The sequence below is a fragment of the Amblyomma mixtum genome, chromosome 3 (assembly GCF_055824585.1).
Source record: "Amblyomma mixtum isolate Tamu chromosome 3, ASM5582458v1, whole genome shotgun sequence".
Classification (NCBI taxonomy): domain Eukaryota; kingdom Metazoa; phylum Arthropoda; class Arachnida; order Ixodida; family Ixodidae; genus Amblyomma; species Amblyomma mixtum.
Window position 1 is genome coordinate 268,312,606 of NC_143014.1, and position 23,328 is coordinate 268,335,933.

The window sequence follows — 23,328 nt, forward strand, 5'->3', positions numbered from 1 at the left end:
ATCGGCTTTAAAGCTCATGCTATGCCTCGTTAAATGGGTTAACCGAGTTCAGCGCCTAGTTTTGTTTCTTACCGTTCTAATCTGTATACAGTGCACCTGTGTTCGCTCCTTACTTTTGTTCTTTTCAGTCGCTTCCGGAATCCGTCCAAAGAGCCGGGCTTGCCGGATGATTGTTCGCTGTGAATGGAACCACGAGGCGATCGCACTGCATACAGTACCACTTTGTTCCCCTGTGTTTTTTAAACACAAACATCAGATGTCGCAGGTCATGTTCACGTCCAAGGATTGCTTAGACAGCTCGGGCAAAACCACGAGGACTGCACACGTAGTTCCGTCGCTGCTAAGTGAAGAGGCACAAAACGGATGTTGTCCATACTAAAGGCCCTTCTCGGGGCCACCTAAGTGTTTCCTGGCAGTCTACGCGCTTTCCGCCCCGTGCACATGTTCCCCTCATTTCCAATCATTTGTAAGTTGCATATCAATGAATTAATCAATAAGTCAAAACACTTTATTTACCAGAAAAATCTGGCTGGTCACCCTGGGCTAAAAGCTATGCACACAGCTCGACAAGGCCCAGGAGACCATTGCATGACAGTAGTGAAGGTAAGAAAAACAAGTTGCTACTTTAAAAGAACATGGAAATTACACCAGACAACATAAGAGATAAACATTATAATCGCACTACAGTAAAGAAAGAGACAACACTTTGACAGCAGATATACAGTATCAATTTACACTATAATACATGCAAAAATTAAGACATTCAGCACTATGGCACGAAATATAAGAATAAGAAATTAGGTAAAATAGAAAATGCAAGTTGCAGTAGTGCAGATAGATTAGCTGTTTACATTTACATATGCATAAAATGAGTCTCCAGCTCGTCGGGACTAAAATCGGCTGTGTGCTTATATTAGCATAGGTCCTTCAAATGCTACAGAAGGCTAGAGTTTGGAACTGCTAATATCAAAGAAGATTTAGAAGAACTTCAGTTTGGGCTAGATGGCGCATAGTACTTGAGAAAGCAAACAATAGCGCCTACAATGACACACAGAGAAGAAGAACGATGCAGGACAAGCGCTATCCTGCGCTGTACGGTATGGAACTTTGTGACTGTGAAAAAAGAACCTTCATGTCAGTGCAAATGAGTCTTTAGGCTGCCTACAAAGCGTTATTCACAGAAAGAAACACATATTAGGGAATCAATATTTTTGTGTGCGAAGCTTGCATATTATTCTGTATTTGTTTATTTATTTACGTTACCCCACAGGGCCAGTGGCATTACAGAGTAGGAATGGTAAATATACAAAAACTGAGAGAAAGATACAGTTGATTACATGAATGTTATACAGCGCCTGCATATGCAACGTTAGCTACTGCTACGCGGAACTGCTCATAATTTTCAGTGCCAGCAACTTCTGCGGGAAGGTGGTTCCGGTCGCATGAAGTTCGCGGCAGGAGTGCCTGCGAGAAACATTTCGTGCTGCATGACACAATTCCGACTTTGTGATCATGGTCCATGCGGCGGGATACAGAAATTGGCTGGGGGATGAGGTGATCACGAAGAGCGGGATGATGGTACAGCTTGTGGAACAGGGTGATACGAAACACTTTTCTACGCGATGTCAGCGATGGGAGGCAGATATTAGAATTCATAGTAGTTATATTCGATGTGCGGTTGTAGTTAACAAGGATTAAATGCACAGAGTTATTTTGCACCAGCTCACGATCATTAATTAGGTTGTCATGAGCAGGGTGCCATACAAGCGTTGCATGCTCGAGTTTGGATCGTATTGGTGTTTGATAAAGCAATAGTTTCAAATTCGAAGTAACGTTACAAACGTTGCGACGGAAGTAGCAAAGCATGCGATTAGCATTTTCAATCATGTTCTCCGTATGAAGAGACCAGTTAAGATAGGAAGTAATGTGGACGCCGAGGCATTTATATGACGTGACTGATTCCAACGAAATGCTATCGATGTAGTAGTGAGGTGGGATGGAAGTTTTTCTAGTACACGCATGACTTCGCATTTGTTCATATATAGCTGCATTCACCATTCTTTGCACCAGTTCCCCTATTGTGTTGAGGTCTGACTGAAGTAATGTAATGTTGTTAGCGTTGGTTATTTCCCTAAAAATGACGCAAACATCAGCGAATAGGTGAATACGAGAATCCACAAGAGAGGGGGAATCATTAATATAAATTGGTTGGTTTGGTTTATGGGGTTTAACGTCCCAAAGCGACTGAGGCTATGAGAGACGCCGTAGTGAAGGGCTCCGGAAATTTCGACCACCTGGGGTTCTTTAACGTGCACTGACAACGCACAGTACACGGGCCTCTAGAATTTCTCCTCCAAAGAAATTCCAGCCGCCGCGGCCGGGATCGAACCCGCGTCTTTCGGGTCAGCAGCCGAGCACCATAACCGCTGAGCCACCGCGGCGGCCATTAATATAAATTAGAAACAGTAGGGGTCCAAGAACCGAACCTTGTGGAACTCCAGAAGACATCTATGTAAAACTGGTGTTATAACCGTTAGCAAAAACAAATTGTGAGCGATTAAGTAGACATTCAATCCATTTCAATAATTTACAGTCAATATTCAGTTGTTTTAGTTTTTGAGGCAAAAGTTTGTGACAAACGTTGTCGAAAGCCTTTGAAAAATCGAGAAATATACCGTCAGCTAGTGACGATAAGTCTATAGAATAGGATGCAATGCATGTGTAAAGGATATTAACTGTGTTTCGCAAGAGTAAGGTTTCTCCAAAACCATGTTGCGCTACGTAAAAAAGGAGTTCAATTAAAGGAAGTTAACAAGGTTGGTGAATATTGTATGTTTGAGCATTTTGGGACAAGTACTGGTGAGGGTTATGGAACGATAATTACAAGGGGATGCTCTGCTGCCTATTTGTGGACTGTAACCACCTTTCCGATCTTCCACTCAGTAGGCAGCGTTGACTGGTCAAGTGATTGCTGGAAAAGTTTGGTTAGTATAATGGGCGAATAAGCTGCAGTGCTTTTTAAGAATTTTGGGTTAACGCTGTCATAACCCGGAGCGGAATGAACACTGAGTCCATCAATAGACCTTATGCGAAAATGCTGCCATCTACCGGAAGACAACCGAAAGGAGCAAGCGACGCCATGTTCGGGGCTTGTGGTCATGGAGTAAATGTGGTTGTTTGGTGCGGACCGTGTGCGATCACTTTATTCTCACTTCTTATTTTTTATTTTAATTTTTATCTTATTTTATTGTTTATTTTATTTTATTATTTTAACAGATTTTGGTGTCTTTCGTGTTTTCTTTGGCTTAGAGAATGCAAACATTGTTGGTACGGCCGTGTCAGTTAGCATCCTTCACCCACTACCTATGTTCCTCAGGAAGTCATTTTCTGTGAAATGCTTTGAGCAGATGCGGGCAGTTGCAGTGTTGACTGGGGATCCTTCTTCATGGCGATTAGCCATGCTTTGCTCATCTTCGGCTCATCTGGGATGCAGTGGAAAGACATCTGCAAAAGAAAGACGCGCAGTAAAATATGCTGCATACCTGGAAATAATTTTTTTCTGCATTTGGCTCAATGCATGCTTTGTTCAACATCCTGTTTACATCGGAACTAAGAAGAGATTTTCTAGTTATGATCTTCTGAAAACTGCTGCTTAATGCACAATTGCAAGGTAACTTCGTGTACCATGCTACAGTGAGGTTAGTTACCTGAAATAAGTAAGAACAACAATTAGTCGAGCATTAGGGATGCCATGAGCGGTTTTGAAATTTACATAAAGTCTAAAATGCCTGGTGATAGCATAGCCACTTGATCAACTCGTTGCGGTGGCTCAGTGTCTAAGGAGTTGACGTTGCTGAGCCGAAGGACGTATAGTTCTATCCCGGCTGCAGCGGCCGCTTTTCTGATGAGGGTGAAAAACGAAAACGCCAGTGTATCGAGGTTTCGGCGCACGTTACAGATCCCCAGGTAGTCAACATTAATCCGATGCCCTCTACTACTGCGCGCCTCATAGCCGAGGTGTAGCTTCGGCGCGTTAAAGTAAAAAGAAACGACCTGAACATCTGTGTTGCTCGCATTTCTGCTCCCTACGATTCGTATTCGGCAAAGCGATGGCCCGACCATGACTGCCGACGCTGCACTGTGGGTCACACCATCGCTTGGAAAATATGATCTTCACAAAATACGCGACGATCGAAGAGCCGACCACGAACGGTAAATGATCGATTTACGCTGCCTACTGAGTACGCAAGTCACTGACACGGGCTCCGCGAAGGTCCATTGCGGATCCGTTCGCCTGTGACACATCGCAAATTTAAGATTGCATAAGACTTGCATAAAAGCAAACCGAAGATTCAGGATAACAAAAAAAAAACGGGCACATGAAGCCGAGCGGCAGACGCAAAACTAATCCCGCGTGAGAAACTATACTAGCTGACCGACGCAGTGCGCCATAACTGCTAGCAGGCAGGAGCGCTCCTCGGCAAATACAAGATAAGCAGACAGCCCACTTATTAGCCTTTTTAGTTCTGCAAATGTTATTTGCGTTGTGACTTCGTCTGCTATCTAATTAGTAACTCTCGAAAAGCACTCGACACCCGCAAGAGGCTTCCCGCTGCCTCGCATCGTGCTCCAGGCGAGAAATTAAAAAAAAAGTGCACGAAGCTAGCACTCTTACCTCTTTTCCTTGGTTATCCTTGAGTCCTCCTTGTGTACAGCAATGTAAAGGGCAATATTTGGGCATCCTGTACGACGATAAATGCCAGCGTGCGCGTCGCTATTCCCGTACTGTCATATACTGCGGTATCCGGAAGCCCCCAACATGGCGGAAACGCGCGCGGTTAACGCAAGGGGGCGCCAGTTTTTGCAGCAACATTTATAGGTGGCATGAAAACACAGTTGAAGTGGTGAGTTGTAGGCATATGTACATCAGATATGGCTGTGAAGTTGTCAGTGAATGCGCGGTTAAGAATCGTGGCTCAAATGTCGGAAGGAATGGGGTCGCTTAATGGGTCAGATAAGGCAAAGCTATCGTCGGTGGAAGGATTAATGACACGCCAGAATTTTTCACATTGGTGGCTACATATGAGTGGAAGTGCTTCTAGCGCTTTTGAGTGCCTGAACATACGGGTTGGAAGCCGTCGAATACGAAGTCCATCGCTCAGTATTTGGCGAGAACTTTGCGATGTTGTAGAGGCTTTCTTTTGTTACATAAACGCTTAATGTGATTATTATACCAGGGAGCTATTGAGTGGGTGGTACCAGTGCGTTGAGGATTGTATTGTTCTGTGAATTGGGTGGCTATAGCTGTGAACATGCTCCAGTTAGTTTGAACACTGCGGACACCAAAGCTATGGGAACGCATCGATAAAAGAAAATAGTTCATTATTTATCGCCCGAAAATGTGCTCTGTTGTAGTCTCGTATCTTTTGTTTTCTTTTTGTTAATGTTCGGAGGGGCTAGATTAATGTCAAAGTGCAATAGCAAGTAGTCGCCGATGCCCGGCAGGTATGTAATAGATTGGACTATGTCAGATCGATTTGTCAGGATTAAATCTAGCGTATTCGTCGCGTTGGCTGGTATTCTAGTTTCTTGTGTGCACAATTGCACTAACGAGAATACTGAGCACACATCTAAAAATTCGCGACTTTGAGACGAGAACGGGGACAATAAAGTGGAGTTGGTATTCCATGTAATGTTAGAAAAATTGAAATCGCCAAATAAAAAAAATACTGAAATAGATCACGGTGCTTTGTTTTTAAGTGTTTCAATAAAAAAATATGACAACAGCTAGGGAAAGGCTTAGGTGATCGTGATCGAGGAGGTTAGACTGAAATATAGTACAACAGCTTGAACAGCTTGAGCTAACAGAAGAATTGTGAACCGAAGCAAATAATGTGGTGAGCCAGAAATATGCCTATCAAAGAAGACACTCCACTGAGAAAATGTACAGCATGAAATAAATGTGCAGCACAAGTGCAGCGTACAGGTATTTATCAAAGAATTTACTATTTTTTGTTTATTTACCACTTCCGGATGGTATTAGCTGCATAAAGGCATTATAAAAATTATCAACATTGCCAGTTTTGTCAAAAATATACAGCCAAAGGGGTCTGCTTCCAAGCCCTGTAGCAGGGCTCTTTAGCACATTTGACAGTCTTAAGCTCGGGAGGGTTAAGGGCTTAAGTTCATCCCGCCTTCGTAAGATTAAGGTCCCTGAGTATTCAATAGGAGCCGCGCTGAAGGGCTCGGAAGCAGATTCCTTGGGAGGTATACTTTTGACAAAGAATGTACTATTCTGGCGCAGGCTTGGTTGCTGCGTTTCGCCGTAATCGCTTGTCAGCGAAGTGAACACAACACCGTGCTTTCCCGTGAATAGCAGAAACAAGGACGTCGCGGCCACATCAGCATCCGCAGGATAGCGCCGTGCTGTCGCTTATTCGCTCGCTTATCCTCTGGCAAGCCAAAAAGTCTTCCTGTCGTGGCACGCCACCCACGGCTTACGACACCACGCCTGTCACTCCCCTCCGTACTTCATGCGTTTCTCTCCTTGCCATGAAAGTATTAGCCGTTGCGGCCACCAGTTCGAGCAGCGAGAAAAAATTCAGCGCCGCAGGATTCGTAATGAAAGAGCGCCGCTCTTGTTTCGATCAAGCCATCATCAATGGACGACTAGTTTGTTCTTGCATATTAACTTAGAGTGATAAATCTGAACCTTTATGCGTTGTGTCTGGTGTATATTCGCACACTCTCATCTGGAATGCGAGATCAAAATTTAAATGTAATTGAAACAAACTCATTTTCCTGACATTATCTCTTTTTGTGTAGCCGTCACTTTGCAAGTCGGGCCCGAGTCGGGCCTTCACTCAGAGACCAGGCCCGGGCCCGAGCGGGCTCAAGGTCCTACAGTGTCGCGCCCGGCGCGGGTTCGAAATTGTGGCCCGTGCACTGCTTTATTGACGAACCTAACCACATTTCCTTTTATGAAAAAAGAGTTATGTGCAGAGTTTAAATAATACAAGTATGAAGCTACAGTGAAGCCAGTTACAGTCTTCTGTACAAGAGCAAGATGAATTTCAAGAGCATGATATATGTGATGCCAGTTGACTCAGTCACAATTGATGCAGTCAACTATTATTTCATATTTTTTTGACTCAACAGACACAAAATGTCTGAAGATTAATGTGTACCAAACACATCGAAGCATCAGTTATGATGCCTGAAAAAAGTTGTACTGCAACATATAAATGCCCAAGTCTTGATAAACAGGAGCACTGAAGAATTAAGGAGAATAAAAACAGTTTTCTTTTGTTCGGGCTCACACACCTGGTAGAAACATATACTTTATACATAGCAATAAAACTTGAAATAACTATGTAAGAACGCTTTCGGCTAAAAAGTATAGGTGAGTATGGCAGAAAGGAGTCTTCAGGAAATGCACTGAAGCAGGCATGCAGGGTGAGAGGAGAGCGCAGCGCGCCAGGTGCGCTTTTAAACCTCGCGCGCGCTCAGAGAAACATGGGGAATACGGAGAAAAATCCAGGGAAAACACACCTGTCCTGAACCGGACATGACGTCACTAAATAAACGTAATCTTTAATGTCACACGTATGACGTCACATTTTTCTGACCAATCAGCGTTTCCAGCCTACCTACCCGCAAACGCTTGTGTACGTGGCGCCTCGGTGATGGCGCGCGCCTTATTTGTGCCCACTCCTTGTCCCCCCTGCGTCAGTTGTACGTGCGGCGGCCTGTTTCCTGTCGATTGCAATTTTTCTTGGCCGCAAGACAGGGAAGACATGCTGGGGTGTTGCGTGCCTGCGTGCACAAATCATTCCCGAAATGACTGGAGAATGTTTTCATTTCCGAGGGATCCGAAAAGAAGGCTTTTGTGGACTGTAAAGGTGAAACGCGACAAGTGGCAGCCGGCCAACACTTAACGCCTATGCAGCGTAAGTACAATATTCTTTGTTTCGTTTCCTTGCTGCTTGCTTGCCCCATAGTTACGCGTACTGCTTTAAATTAATACCCAACGTGCGTGCTAAAAACGGCATTAGAGTTTTTGTAGGCATTCATTTCTATTTCGCGCATGATACTGGGGTAAGATCGTTTATGCCAGCATTAATAAACAGATTCACAACAGCGCTACGGAACGAGGACAGAAGGAACACAAAAACACAGGACGGGCGCTGACTACCAACTCTTTAAAAAACCAGCACAGATTTATACTATTTCCTGGACCACGTGATACACTGTCAGCCACGGGACACAGCGAAGGAATGCCTCACACGTTTGGCGAGTCATGACACAGCTCGAAAGAACTCATGAAAAGTGCATGCACTATCAAACTATAGCATTACCAAACTAATGATAAAAGGACTAACAGATACAAAGATGTGCATGACCCAGCTACAGCCTTTGACAACTACAGCTCAGATAGGCAAGAAAATGAGTACATCAAAGCAAATCTTTGGGCTACATAAAAACATTTAAGAGAGCGAGAAGGCGTAAAAGCATGAGAAAATGCATGAGAAAATGGCGATGAAAAATAAAAGTTGCTAGGCAATAGGCACAGTCAGCAGGCTAAAAGCAAAAACAAAAAACCGACACCAATAAATATCACGGTAAAAGTAACAATCGTTAAAAAGATAAACTGAAAGAAAAAAAGAAAAACAAGAACCACCACCGGCCAAGCAATGAAGATGGTAAAACCATTAAAAGTCTTTGAAAGACAGAGGAGAAAAGTTCCGCATAAGGCCAACAACGCAAAATACGAAACAACGAAACAACCCAAAATAAAGCACAATAAGGTGAGGTGCGGGGAAAACCGTTTGTCAGGATGTTTAGCGGTTAAAACGCAAGAATCGCATCAGTTCCAGAAAGGACCTTTCTTTCTCCTGTAAACAGACAGAAGAGCTGCTGATGCACGCGTCCCCAGCCTTTTCAATCAAAAAACCTTCAATAACCTCCCTTTCTATTTTACTCCTTGCGGTCGCCAGAAACTTGGTGTCTGAAAACATAGGCCGACAATCGTGACGGGGTTGGTTACAGTGTAGTGCCATGTGGCTCCCAGACTTATTTTTTACGTTGAGGAAGTGTTCGCTTGCTCTGTCATTGAAGCAGCGTCCGGTCTGGCCGATGTATACTTTACCACAAGTGAGGGGAATCTGGTAGACAACTGCGGACCGACATTCGGTGTACTGACGGGAATGTTTTACTGTGCAGGTCGCCCGCTTCTTCCGGTTTACCATCGGACACACTATTGCCAACTTACATGGTGCAGAAAACACAACGTTCACATCGTACCTGGCTGCAACCTTTTGACATTGTGCGATAGCTTATGGATATAAGGAATTACGGCAAAACGTTTCCTTTCCCTGGGCTCTCTCCCTCGTTCTCCTAGCTTCATTTTCTGGAGTAAGGCTTCCCACAGGCCTGCTATGAGGAAAAGTGAGTAGCCAGCTAAAAGAAGGCGTTCAAGCTGGTTATCAAAGCTGTAATCAGCCATGTGTTCGCAACTTTTTGCTAGTGACGCATGAAGTGCGCTAGTTGCGACTGCCCGCTTGACAAGTTTGGAATGCGCACTGTCGCAGGGGAGTAAACCTTTCTTCGATCTAACGTTGTACGACCAACACACTCGCTCACCACTAAAGACCAGCAACAGATCTAGAAACTGGATCCTGTTCTATTCTGGCATTTCTCACGTGAAGTTCATTCCACCAGAAGAGTCCTTGAACACTCCGATGATGTCCTTGACGGCTTGTGGCATGTCAATAGCCGCTACACTGTCTAACACGATGGGGAAATCGTCCATGTAACGATAGATCTTGACGATGTGCTTGTCATGTAGACGTTCTTGAACTGCCCTGTCCATGGTGGACAAGAAAATATCCGAGAGCACCGGGGCAACGGACGAACCAATACAGACTCCCGATTTTTGTATGAAGAGCTGTTCTTTGTACGAAACTACTGTGGATTGCAGGTAAAACTGAAGTAGGGTGATGAACCTGTCTTGACCTATTCCGGTTGCATTCTGAAAGCTGACGGCTCCGATCTCGTCTACCCTTTGGATAACAGCTGTGATAAGTCCTTCATGGGGAATGGAGTAAAAAAGGTCTTCTACGCCAATTGAAAAGGCCGTAGCAGCACCTTGCAATCCTTGGCGTAGGTCCTCGACAACTTCCAAAGAGCTGCGTGCTTGAAATGGGTCAGCTCCAGTTAACGGTTTAAGCTGTCACGGAGAAAATGTCCAAGGTTTTCCTGCCAGGTGCCTTTTTCCGAAACTATAGTTCGTAGCGGACAATCAGGCTTGTGAGTCTTGCCTGAGAAGAACATTTCAAGGCATCCACTTTTTGCTTTTTCCACTTTTTTGCTATTGTTTCCAAATGACATTCTTTTAAAAGACGGATCGCAGCTGATTTCTTTCTTGCCTCTCGAGACTTTACGGTCTTAAAATTCTTTGCTATCGCAGCCAGTGCGTTCTCATTAAAAACACCACTCGGCATTACAACAAATCCCCCTTCCTTGTCTGACTGCACCGCATTTGGGTTGTTGTCTTCCATAAATTTCGTGACTTTTACGAGGGGCCGACGTGCCTCTATTATATATGTACATAATATATATATATATACGTGCCTCTATTATATATAGTATATGCCAGCATATACCGCGGCATCACCCGTTGTGTTTAAAATGCTTAGCCAACGTACACTTCAGGGCGCGCAGTTGTGGTCATGAATCGCATATTTAGCGTAAAGAGACTATGTTACAAGGAAAAAGGGACCTTGATCTGAACAGAACACAATAGATGCGTGCGTTGCACTGGTGCCCGGATCTTTATGCTCTAGGCCTCTGCCGCTCGTAATCTGTTTGCCTAAAGCTGCAAATGTCTATGTTACCGATTACTCATGAGAGCTAACCCATCAGGGATCGTCATACCGTAGCTTTTATCCGAGGTTCTGAAGAAAATAAATAAAGGCGCGAAGGCTGCAGGACGAATTATTGAAGTTTAAGGTTTCATTTGTTGAGTACCAATTTAATAACATCGAAATATTTCGAGCTGTTGATTTTTACTTCCTTAGTGGTGATTAGTAGTTCTAATACATACTAGCCTAGTGATTGTTTCGAACACCATTTGCAAAATTCTGAAAACCAACCTTACTGTACAGCAAATTCTCCTTCACTATGACTGGCCGGCCTAGCAGTTGGGTGCAACTCTGTATTCTAATATTTTACGCCTCATACCACTTTGCTCGCACTTGGCGAACAATTTGAGAGGGCTGCATTTCACCCTTCTCCAACAAGAGCAGTGGCTTGGCAGAACTGCGCCTAATCCCTTTATCGCGGCAGCGTGAAGGCAGGGATCCTAACATTGTTCAGGGGGTATGTGTTTCCTTTGCTGCACCCTATTTCTGGCCCCAAAACCAGTTTGATGGCCGTGATGAAGGGTTTTCGCAAAGGGTCATTAGGAGTCCCTTGTCGGCGAAGCTCGACCTTCGTCGTCTGTCTGCAGCCTCACCGCAGTAGTCTATGCGTGATTATTTGATCATATGTGATAGAGTTATAATAAATACATTATTAGTGCCACTGACTTGAGTGTATTATGATGTCACTGACTAATCGCCCTAACGATTGTACGTAATTACTGTAGAGGTGGTAGAATGAATAGATATGACTATAATTAAAAGTAAGAAGGTATAAGACTGCAAATAATGACTATGACAATTACTGTTGCTTAAGAATTACTCAATACAAATTAAAATGGCTTAACATATTTGAGCAAACAAATACTGACTTAGAATGAAACAGAAAAATTACATTGACTTAAAATAATGCATCAACATTAACGACAACCGAAAATAATCACAATACAGATGACTTACATCTACTCAGCAACATAAGCATGACTTAAAAGGACTAAGGAGAACAAGCGATCAATCGACCCGCAGGGGCACCTTGTGTAACGAGGTGTTGGTGCTTGGCGCCACCACAGACCCTTAGCCCCCATACCGAAGCTGTCATCCGTACCGCGGCGATAGGTTGAGAGGTGGAGGGAAGAAACCATGAACGGTGGCGGTCGAGGAAGTGGTAAATCCTCGGCCGATGGGCTCCTCGTCTGTCTAGCAGGCGGGGTGTCCCGGGACCTTCCTCTGTGTATAAGGGTGAATCAGAGGCGACAAAATATTTGGAACCCTTAGTTTATACATGCCGTATGGATAAATTTGGAAAAAAATCTGATCGGCCCCCGAAAAGGGGTCGCACCGATGTGAAGAAATTGAATGTACAGAAGCCAGAAACGTTTGCGAAGTTTTTTATGGTTCACTCAAACACTGATGAACCGGTTGCCAACCTGTCTGCATTTGTCATCGCCAACACCCTAAAAAGCTGCGTAGGCAAAGACTACAAAGCAAAAAAGCAGCGAACCGGAGATCTCCTTGTCGAAATAAACACAAAAGAACAAAGCAACAAACTGATGTCATTACAGAGTCTTGGAGAAATCAGTGTGCAGGTAACCCCGCAGCGCACCCTGAACCACTCAAAGGGCGTAATATCTGAATATGAACTCCTACAGAGTACCGATGCAGAAATGGAAGAACTAGCTGAACAAGGAGTCATAGCAGCCCGACGAATAACCATCCGGAGAAACAATGCTGAAATAAAGACAAAACACATTGTCCTAACTTTCAACAGCACAACTCTGCCTGATTCCATCCACGCCGCATACCTCCATTGTAAAGTCCGCCCATACATACCGAATCCGAGACGATGTTTAAAGTGCCAGCGCTTTGGACACAGTATGTTGGTTTGCCGGGGTAAACCCACTTGTGTCACATTCACAGAAGACGCACATACAGAGGAAAGATGCGAACGCACCCCAAAGTGCATCAACTGCAATGGCGCACATGGCGCGTACTCCAGGTCGTGCCCAGTCTGGAAAACAGAAAAACAAATCATAACTTTGAAAACCACAGAAAACCTGTCCTACCTTGAGGCAAAAAAAAACGCGTCTCTTTCCAACAGAAAGGGACATACTCTGAAGCGGTGACGCGGGGACCGCCGCCGCCTTCAGTTTCTGTCGGCACACAGGTCGATTCGGTGGACCTGGTGTCGACACCCAAGTCCCCACCACAGAAGTCGGTGGTACAGTTCACACGGCTGAAAATTTTGCGAGAAGACCACGCCATCCTCGCCGGAGGCCCTCAGGCCCCACTTTCAGCAGCGGCACCCTCGGCGACAGACACCCAGAACAGCTCTGCTGAACTGGACCTGTCGCCCCACCCCTCTAAGAAGGCAACTGCTGGCCCAAAAGACTCTGCCCCTGGAGCAGGGCCTGGTTCAGTGGTGCCAACAAAAAAGACGAATGCGAAGGCCATGGGCCATCGCAAACAAGAAGCATCCTCCACGTCCACCGTGGAGGATATGGATGTCAGCGAAAGTCCGCCGACATCTAAAACACACGCATCCGCGTCGTCTCCGCGGAAATCCGGCGCCACGAAAGTGGCGATGGATACAACTCCTGGTTCGCCACCGCTGCAGCGGCGGCGAGACTCCCTAGAGAAAAAAGGGAAACCACGAATCACTGCTCCTGAGAAGAAGTAACTTTCCCAAATCCCCAGCTTATCACAATGGCTTATCTAATACAATGGAACTGTAGAGGTCTACCCAGAAACTACACAGACATAACCTATATGCTCAAAACAATAACACCTACAGCTGTGTGCCTGCAAGAAACGAACCTTGGGCCACAACCCACAAACATCTTAAAAAAATATAATATTTTCCCGAAAGACCGAGTACAAGCTAGCCGACTCTCAGGAGGCGTCGCTATCATTACGCAAAGCGATGTCCCTGCAAGAGAGGTATCATTAAAAACGAACTTAGAAGCGGTCGCAGTAAACATCATTAGCCATAAAACAATAACAATATGATCTGTGTACATACCACCACACAACACAATAGCCATGCATGACCTATAAGAACTTCTGGAACAGTTGCCAGAGCCATATGTGATAATAGGGGATTTTAACGCACACTCCTCATTCTGGGGAAGTGAGCATACTGATTCCAGGGGTCAGCTCATCTAGGATTTTATTCTTTCGAATAGCATATGTTTAATGAATACGGGAAAAGCCACGTACTGCTGCCCCAGCTCTGGAAAAATGACCTGCCTCGATTTAGCATTTGCATCACCATCTGTTTTTAATGATTTTATTTGGGATGTTTTAGATGACCCTCGGGGAAGTGATCACTTACCTACGGTTTTAAAGCTAACATCAGCTACATTCATCCTCCCTACGAAGCCACGGCGATGGAAAATTCACCTCGCCGATTGGGCACTTTTCAGAACGAAGGCCACACTAGAAAAAGAATATGCCGAAACCCTTACGATAGAAGAAATAAATGAAAAATTTGTGACTTGCATAACATCTGCAGCAATAGAAGCAATTCCACAAACGTCTGAAATTGCACGAAAAGCACATAAAGTTTGGTGGTCAAATGAATGCACATTGGCCAAAAAGCAGCAAAACAAGGCTCGGGGCAACCTTCGCAGATATCCCACAGCAGGAAACTTGCTCATCTTCAAAAGGGCTAGAGCCAAAGCACGATACATTAGACGCAACGCAGAAAGGGCATCATGGCAACAGTACATATCCTCCATAAACAGCTCAATATCATCAAAGAAAATGTGCGAGCAGGTGCGGAAATTCACTGGAAATTTTACTCCTTTTCCATTTCCAATGCTAACAACAACCGGTACTCAAACAATATTAGAAGAGCAGGCCAGCATATTGGGTGAGCATTTTTCCAGTTTCAAGCTCATCCAACTACACACACACATTTCAAAAGCACAAAAAAAACAGTAGAAAAACAAAAACTTCCCTTCGGGACATGCATACATGAAGACTACAATCAGCTTATTACAATGCAGGAACTAAACACAGTACTAACATCCGGTAAAAAGACAGCACCAGGCCCAGACAATATACATTATGCCATGCTTGCCCACCTCTCTGAGACTGCCATAGAGGCTCTCCTAAAAATTTTCAATAAAATATGGATGAGTGGCGAAATCCCCCAAGCATGGAAAGAAGCAATCATAGTACCCTTCCTAAAACCTGGCAAACCACCAACTAGTCCCACCAGTTACAGGACAATAGCACTCACTAGCTGTATAGCAAAATCATTCGAGAGCATTCTAAACATCAGACTAACCTTTATACTTCAGTCCCGGCAACTTTTAGATATACACCAATGCGGGTTTAAAAAGACATGTTCCACAACCGATCACCTTGTCCGCTTCGAGAACACAGTCCGGGAAGCGTTCATCCACAACCAACACTGTATCGGGGTCTTCTTTGACCTGGAGAAGGCTTACGATACCACGTGGAGGTTCGGTATCCTCCGTGACCTAGCGGACCTAGGTATCCGCGGCAGGATGCTGGGCTGTTTGAGCGACTTCCTAACCAACCGCACGTTCAGAGTCCGCCTAGGCGCAACCTTCTCCAACTTTTATTCAAGAAACTGGCGTAACCCAGGGCTGCATCCTCAGCACGACCTTATTCATCATCAAAATGAACTCCATAGGAAAAGTAATCCCAAAATTCATAATGTACTCAGTTTATGTAGACGACCTCCAAATAACATGCACGTCTTCCAGCATACCTACCTGTGAGCGCCAGATACAAATAACAGTAAATAAACTGGCTACCTGGGCTGATAGAAACGGATTTAGATTTTCCCCTCAGAAAACAGTAGCGGTTCTGTTCTCCTTGAGACGAGGCCTACAGGCCGACCCCACACTATATCTCAAACAAACCCCATTACCTGTCAAACAAGAGCATAAATTTCTAGGGATAACTTTCGATAAAAAGCTCACTTTCTTACCACATATAAACAGCTTAAAGAAAAAAGCTTCCCAGGCTCTCAATGTGCTGAAACTACTCTCAAGAAAACGCTGGGGGTCTGATAGGGCATGCCTGTTACATATATATCGCTCTCTGGTTCGCTCTAAGTTAGACTATGGGTCCATAGTATATGGCTCAGCAAGACCGTCCTACATAAAACGAATGGATCCTGTCCACAATCTTGGTTTAAGGTTGTCTTCCGGTGCTTACAGAACTTCCCCAATAGCAAGTCTGTATGTGGAAACTAATGAACCTCCCTTAGAAGATCGAAGAAGTGCACTAACTTGTACATACATCCTCATAATCCTTTCTCAGCCCAAACATCTCTGTTACCCAATTGTCACGAAATGCCAATCCCGAATACTCTTCAACAACAAACCTCACGCGATTAAGCCGTTGCTCTTGCGCTTCGAAGAAAAATGCCAAGCTTTGAATATACTAAATGAAATTAAAAATATTGCCCCAAGACACGAAGCGCTACCACCGTGGTACACTCTCCCCACAGTGTGTGACGTTACACTAACACGCCTCAGGAAAACCTGTACGCCACACGACCATATAATACAAGAATATTTAGCACTACAAGAAAAATACAGAAATTATACTACATTTTATACTGATGGGTCAAAAACTCATGTTCATGTAGGAAGCGCAATGATACAAGGAAAAAGTAAAAATGCAGAACGACTGCCCTCATGTGCTACAGTTTTCACCGCTGAGTGTTATGCCATTTCTGTTGCGGTACAGAAAATAACAAATGAAAACATCAAAAACAGCATCATTTATACAGATTCACTGAGCGTCATTACAGCATTAAACTCCAAAAATGCCACGGAGCCACTGATAGGAAGCATCATACACAATATAGTAAAGGTCACAACACAAAAAAATGTTATCAAATTTTGCTGGGTTCCCAGTCACGTTGGCATTAGGGACAATGAGAGAGCCGACTTGTATGCTGCACAGACCAGAAACATGGAAATAAAACATGTGAATTTGCCTCCTAGGGATTACATGAAGTTAGTACATAGCAAACTAAGAGCCAAGTGGCAAGCTTCTTGGGAAAATGAAGGAAACAACAAGCTGCATACCATAAAGCCCATTTTAAAAGAATGAAAATCATGTCGCCATAAAGAGCGTTTTATCGAAGTAATTTTATGTCGTTTACGCATAGGTCACACACACACATCACCCATAACTTCTTACTAAAAAAAAAGACAAACCTGTGTGTGAAATGTGTGGTGAGGAGCTCACAGTAAATCACATTTTAATTTCTTGTTCGCATCTCGAAGAACTTAGAAAAAAATTTGTTACGGTATTTTACAATGAACACATTCCATTTCGTCCCGCATTGCTTTTAGGCGAGCAAACACTTGTCGAGTTTTCACTTGTTTGTAAGTTTCTAAAAAAAGCCAATGTTTTAAATCTATTATAATGTAACCTCTATACACTTAACATAACATCATCTAACCTTGTGTTTGGCGCATGATAGCCAGAGTTGCTTATGCGCCATAAAACCCCCTATAACTAACTAACGATCAATCGAATGAGCCAGAAAAATTGCAGTTGTAAAGGACTTTAATATGATAACCATTGATTCCTAAAAAGAGAAAAGCGTACGGTTTCGCACTTGGAATCAATCGTCTCTAAGGATTTATTTTGTTCTTACTGTCTCCTTTTTTTCGATATGCCGTCCGCCTACTGTGTTCGTTTATCTTAGTGACTTACTTCCCTGTACGAATTTTTTTAATATTTTTGCCTCTAAAAGCTGACAAAATGGAACAGCAGAAAAGTGAAACGCTTGCAAACCCCTCAAGTATCACATGGCCTTGTGTATAATAAATGTAACGTCAGGGGGGGGGGGGGGGCGGATTTAGTTCCTTGTGCTGTGATTACTCGACTGTTAATATTACTGATTATTTGGTGTGCAGGCCCATTTTGAGGACATCTGCTTCGAAAACAACCGCGCGGACGGACGAAAGCTGCTGAAAGAAAACGCTGTGGCAACCATCTTTCCGTTCCGACATAAGTTGCACCATATTTTTCAGTACTGATTACTTTGCAATGCATACCACTGTTGCTGATCTGTTAGTATACTGGCGCAATTGAGGACTGTGAGCGCGCGTACTTCTCTAACTGACATTTTTTTACTTAAAACTGCCTTGCCGTTCACGCAGTGTCATCTTATCAGCATAGTGTGAACTTTCGATGCTTTTGACTGAGTGCCCTAAGCTCTAAATGCTCATTTCCTGTTTATTGTGCAGCTTTGGTTCACCACCGAAAGGCGCCAAAGGAAAGAAGCACATCTGTTCTACCATCTGCACCCATCAAAGTGGTGCCACAAGGAGAATCAGAAGTTTCTGCAGCTTTCGAGTTGCCTTCAGCATCGCATCTAAATTCTCTGCCAGTCCACTCTGGCAGTGCACAAGACAGCACGAACTCCAATCAGGAGGCAGTGTGCAATGAGTCGCAAGCACAACTAGAACAAGTATGCAATCTATATACATTTTTAAGGCGAAAGCCTTCAATGTCTCATCGTTGTAAGCAACAGTTGTCGACAGAAATGTTACGCTTTTCAGTTGGTCGAAACGGTCGTGACGTCACAGTGCGCCAATTTCAAACGGGGCCAATTGTACTTTGGCTAACCATGCAACCAATTCAAGGGATCATATAGTGATGCTCCAAGAAAGTGGGACTGAGCTTAGTTAATTGCTTAATTACCCAATTAGCCTAATTAACTTTTCTAGTCAGGCCATATAAATAAATAAAACCGAGTAGGAAATTGGTCGAGCTCGGGAATCGAACCCCGGTCTTCGGAGTGCGAGACGAGCATGCTATCCACTCCGCCATGCCAGCTCGATGGTTTGGAATGAATAAAGGCACGTCTAGTGAATACGGTGTTCGCTCACTGCCATCCTCCTCCCTTCCCTTCCGGCGAGGTTTAGGTGTCCACCGAGATATGAGAGACAGATAGATTTCCTTTCCTCAAAAACTAATTTACCGACAAGCGAGGCGTAGAATCGAATGGGCGATGGCGTTCTATGGACTCCCTGGCAGCGTTACAAGACGCTGCCGCGTTCCACTCTTAGAGGCGAAGCTTAACATCTTAACCACACATCAGTGACCGCACTTTAGGTAAAAAAAGTGCACCCCCCCCCCCCCTGAATTTTGACGGGTGTCCACCGAGATATGTGAGATAGTTACTGCGTAATTTCCTTTCCTCAAATACAATTTTCATTTTCTTCATTACGGGCCATCTTTGCCTTTCTTCTTTCACTCCCACTTCCTCCCTTCCTCTACGGTGCGGTTCAGGTGTCCACCGAGATGACAGAGATTTACTGCGCCATTTCCTTTCCTCAAAAAGCGTTGCGTTCAAACGGCAAGGCATCGCGCCGAACGGGTGGTGGCGTTCCGTTGCAGCGCTACAACACGCTGTCGCGTTCCACTCCTAAAGGCGAAGCTTAAGCGTCATTAATTAGTATTCAGGCATTAATCAGTAATTAACCATTAATTAGCGATTTGTCATCACTTAGTAATTACATGTGACGCCACCAGTGCCACAGAAGCAGCCAAAGTGGTGCGGAAAACGCTTTCGCCTCTACGCATTTTAGACAGTCAAAGTGCCCCTGAATTTTTCCTCCAGCTCTTGTGCTGAACTAAAAAAGCAACTAAACGATGAAAGACAAAGCTACACTCAGCTTGAAAAAGTTCACAAGAAGGCTAGCGTGACTGTTCAGTCCCTACAAAAGAAGGTGCGAAAACTGGAAAGTAAAATAGAAACCTTCGAAAAGGAAATAAAATTTCTTAATGAAGACTAAGTGCAGGCGCTTTCGGGAAGCAGCAATCAAGGTTCTACGTGGTCGCCGCATTCAATTAAATAGGGGCTGCAACTGAAGTTTGCTTGCGGAAAGTTGGGCTACACAGCTCTGATACAGCTTGGGTATCCACTTCCGACAGATAGATCATTGAATCGTCGCCTCCATTGGTTGAAATTCTCGCCGGGAATTTTGAGTGATATTGTTCAACTCCTCAGGATCAAAGTGCAAGGCATGGAAGATATTGAAAGAGACTGTGTTTTGTTCTTTGACGAAATGGAGATAGCGCAAAGGTTTCAGCTTGACCATGCTGAAGACACTGTGTTCAGAGGTGTGATGCTTAAACCAAAGCCAGATAATTCCGCTAGTCATGCACTGGTGTTCATGGTAGGAGGCCTCAACAGCCGATGGAAACAGGTGATCGCATACCATTTTACTGGGAGCCACGTCGACGGCAATACTCTCAAGGACTGCGTTCTCGAAATAGTCCGCCTGTGTGCAGATGTTTCGCTGAGAGTCCGAGTAGTAACGTCGGATATGGGCGCATCAAACCGAGCGATGTGGCGCGATCTCGAGTTTTCCAGCCATCGGAACTGGAAGATTACGTGCTCTGTAACACATCCGTCATTCAGTGAAATGGAGCTAATTTTCAATGGAGACGCTGCCCATGTACTCAAGAATATCAAGGGTCAGCTTCTAAACTGTATCGTGTTCACATTAAGTGATGCAACCGTCAGCGAGCACAACTTACCTTCGCAGGAGGTAAAACTAGAGCACGTACGTGCTGTTCTAGAGTTCGACAAAGAAAGGGAGCTGAAGCTCGCGCCGAAGCTTTCTGAAGCACATGTTTCCACGGGACATTTCACAAAGATGAAAGTGGGACTTGCAGTGCAATTTTTCAGAGAGGCCCCCGCTGCAATCCGGTACTTGGTGAAAGAAAAAATACTGGAGCAAGAAGCCGAAACCATAGCATGGTTTTTAGAACTTGTATCTAAGTGGTATGCTCTGATGTTATCGCGTCACTCCTCCGTTTCTCTTAGTCTTCAAGACATGGAGGAGCATTATGAAGCTGTCCGCACTCTCAAGCTGGCCATCAATTGTTTTCAAGGCATGGATATGGGCAGCACCTCGCAGTGGAAGCCATCACAGGCAGGCCTTCTAATCACCACTACTGCTGTACTTCAACTTCAGGACATTCTTTTCAGCTCTGAGGGCTATACTTTCTTTCTCACTGGCAGAATGCTACAGATTGCCTGGAGAACTTTTTGTCTGTTGCTCGCCTGAAGAAGCCGATTCTAGATGCTTTGGGCACGAAATATGCTCTCAAACTTGTGTGCATTAGCCAATTTTTGCACACGCCGAAGACAACCAGCTATGCTGTCGATGATTCAGAGTATCTGGTCGACCTACTGACACATAGGAAGCGTGAGCTAGCTGAGCCAGACCAATCTGAAATCGATGACTGCGAGATACTCTTCATTGAAGTGCTGACATCTACAGAATGTAGCACCCTCTTTCATATTGCCGGATTCCTCGTGAAAGGCATTATCAAAAAGATAAGCAGTTGCGAGAAGTGCAAAGCTGCTCTGCTAGGTTCGACAGACAGTCAGCATTCTTACCTGACAAGGCTGAAGGAATACATCTGGAACGGCCACAACCTACATTACCCCCATGCTCAAGTAATAAATATGCTAAAGTCATGCGAGGAACTACTCAGGGGGATCACGGAATGGATAGAAAGCCTTCTTACTGTACAATCTTCGTTACAGGCTGAGGTGACGTACTTGAGCAAGATGCCAAAGTTCAACGTCAGGGCTTGCGAAGTACTCATTGCAACTGTTCAGAAGCTTCTCATCTCCACCTATGCCCGAATAAGGTTACGCATTCGCCTGCGTCAGCTTGAAAAAAAAAAGATAAGTCAACGGCCGCAAAAGCAAAACGTGTGCAGCAGTCAACTTACAGTGACACCACAATTTTTATTGTGTGCACAGAGCTTGTGCGTACTTTTTATAACCTTTTTTCTGTAGCATTTTCATATCTTTCTTATATTGTTGAAATAAATTGATGGAGTGGTGTCGCAAAGCTTTTTATCACTACACCATATTTCCTGTGGATTCTTTCAGTAATTTATACATAAGCGGTTTGCTATAATGAAAAATAAATATTCACTTAAAGCGACGCGAACTTTTTGCCAATGTAAGCTCAATAGGCTGGAATTGTTTATTTGATATGGAGTTTTTAACGGCTGCGCTTCCAGCAAACTTTTTTTTTTGGCGGGTGAAGAAAATGCTGTTCGACGTCTACCCGCTGCAGTGGCTCAGTGGTTAAGGCGCTCGAGTACAAAACCGGAGTACCCGGGTTCGCACCCGACTGCGGCGGAAACGTTTCGATGGAGGCAAAACGGAAAATGCGGCTGTGTGCTCTGCGTTGACAACGAACGTCAAATATCCCCAGGTGGTCGAAATTATTCAGAAGCCCATCATTCTGGCACTTCTCTCTTTCCCTATCTACTGCTTAGCCCACGGTGCAGTTGAGATGTGCACCTAAAAGAGAGCGACAGTTACCGCGCTGTTCGTTTCCTATAACCACAATTGTTGTTTTTAAGGCCAGATAAAACGACAGGTTTCGCAATATATCGTAAAGTTTTGGATGTCGCAATACATTTCCAATACCGCAATTTAGCAACGCTTGTGCGTGTGCTTCTGGAGAACAACTGCCTCCTAATGCAGCCACTGCGGTTCTTGACTTCACCAAAAGTATGACATTTTATCATCTGAGTCATCCGCCTTCTATTCATAATTCTACCTGTCTCTCCGTGAGCAAAACAGCTTACTTTCAAGGAAGCGAGTTCGGCCCCAGTGCGCACTCCCGAAGCGTGATGAAAGGAGTGGGCACAATTATGTCGGACTCCGTAGCAGACGTGGTTGTCCCCACCCTCCACGAAGCGCCGGGGGGAAAGGGGGGGGGGAGAGGGGTGGGAGCGCGCATCGAGGCACCCTACAGCTGACCGTACAGTGACGCCACTGTGTGCTATCTGGCGTGAATCGTCGGAGGCAATGGGTATAGGAGCCTGATGTCGCTCGCCGCTGCCTCGAAACTTGAAATTATCGGCTATACACCGAGGTAACCGGGCAGCTGGGCGCAAGCACGACGTCGACGAGATGTGCATGCGTCTCCAGAAAAATGATCTTGTTTATTTATTTATTTATTTATTTATTAGAGATACTATCGGTCCGGTCAGGACCAAGATAGGAGTGATACAAGGTACAGATTAGAAAGGCGGAACACAACAAACAAAACACCAGCACCATCCAGTCGGTGCCAAGTTTTAACATATAAAAAAATGGAATTGACCTCTAAGCAACAAATAAAAATGCGCAAAAATATCGCTGCAACGAAACAGAAAACAATGTGAAAACACCAACACCAAACAATGTGTTGCGACCAACTAAACCCGACAAAGCATGAAGGTCTTTGAAACTTGAAAGAAAAGTTCGTCGATTGGATTCGTGGCACCAGAAGTAACGGCTACGTGGTGTCAACTGAAATGGTACGCGGAAAGCTTTTGGCTAGCGCCCTCCACATGGATATCACGCCAGTGGACTTCAAGG

General features: G+C 44.6%; 1 pseudogene; it reads left to right on the top strand.

Moving 5' to 3' along the window:
* The first annotated feature begins 588 nt into the window (after positions 1-588).
* On the top strand, positions 589-21,682 carry LOC149354691 (uncharacterized; annotated as a pseudogene).
* The last annotated feature ends 1,646 nt before the right edge of the window (positions 21,683-23,328 follow it).